Genomic DNA, 1139 nt, shown 5'->3' with positions numbered 1-1139 from the left:
TATCCCCGGAGGCGCGTCCTCTGCGCAGCTGCCTGTGGAGTGCGGCGCCGCAGCTGCAGGAATACGCGGCCGCCAAACTGACGGGGTCTGCCCTGGTTTATTTATTTTTATCTTTCTTTAAAGTGAGAATGTAGGAGCTTCCACTCCTCTCACCCCGGCTCCCCGAAGAGGGCCAATGTGGGTGATTTCTGAGTGGCCCCCAAAGCATATCCGGAGGCCTGCGCTTCGCGAATCTTTTCTTCCAGGGCGCTGGTCGAGCAGTTTCCCAGCCAGTGCCTCTGGCCCAGCGAATCCTGCTGGAAGGAGGTGGTTCTGCGATGCCCCGTGGATTTGCCCCAACACCTTGTTGGCCCAGGGACCTTGGGGGTCTTGTATAAGGAAGGAAAAGGTGTAGACAGGCCCCAGAAGGGAGGTAGTGTGGCCGAGCGGTCTAAGGCGCTGGATTAAGGCTCCAGTCTCTTCGGAGGCGTGGGTTCGAATCCCACCGCTGCCAGTTTGTTGTGATTTTTCCATTTTTGCCCCTTCATGGGTTACAAAAGAAGGAACTCCACTTGGGCCCCCGCTTTCTCGGGCCCGGGAAACTCTCTCTGGCACGCTTCTTCGTCACCGGGAATTCCATTTGGCAGTGTGCATCCACCCACCAGACGGACGGGCTTTGTGGGGAGTTCGTCGCGCTGGTGCCCACAGCAAGTGAGGTGGGTTCAGTTCTTCCCAGGTGCCAATCAATGATTGAGGTAGAAAGGCAATGGTTTAAATACCCTTGATAGCCTTTTCTCCTTAACCAGGTGGAGATAGCGGTGGGGTGTTCTAGTCTTCAGTGTAATAAATTTGAAGCAATAGGGTTAAAAGTAGGAGGAAGTGTTTCCGCCCGGTTTCGAACCGGGGACCTTTCGCGTGTGAGGCGAACGTGATAACCACTACACTACGGAAACCCGCTCCTCTCGTCTTTGCTATCGTAATTAGTCAGCACACAGGGCTGTATTTTATTTCTCATGATAATTCTGAGCTGCTTCCATGGGTCCCTTTGAGCTTGGTAAAGGACATGTCAGCACTTGGAAAGCTGAGGCGTGAGAATGGCTGGAGCCCCGTAGGTGGAGACTGCGCTGAGCTATGATTGCAGCACTGGATTCCAGCCTGGG

General features: G+C 54.6%; 2 non-coding genes across 2 annotated transcripts; one reads left to right on the top strand and one right to left on the bottom strand.

Annotated features, from left to right (window-relative positions):
• Positions 1-411: 411 nt before the first annotated feature.
• Positions 412-493, top strand: TRNAL-AAG. Its single transcript has one exon. It is a non-coding gene; the product is annotated as a tRNA-Leu (tRNA).
• A 366-nt stretch (positions 494-859) lies between these two features.
• On the bottom strand, positions 860-932 carry TRNAV-CAC. The gene has a single exon. It is a non-coding gene; the product is annotated as a tRNA-Val (tRNA).
• Between the last annotated feature and the right edge of the window lie 207 nt (positions 933-1139).

The sequence above is a fragment of the Colobus angolensis genome, unplaced genomic scaffold (assembly GCF_000951035.1).
Source record: "Colobus angolensis palliatus isolate OR3802 unplaced genomic scaffold, Cang.pa_1.0 Scaffold465, whole genome shotgun sequence".
In the NCBI taxonomy this organism is placed as follows: Eukaryota; Metazoa; Chordata; class Mammalia; order Primates; family Cercopithecidae; genus Colobus; species Colobus angolensis.
This window is presented reverse-complemented; position numbering and strand designations above follow the sequence as displayed.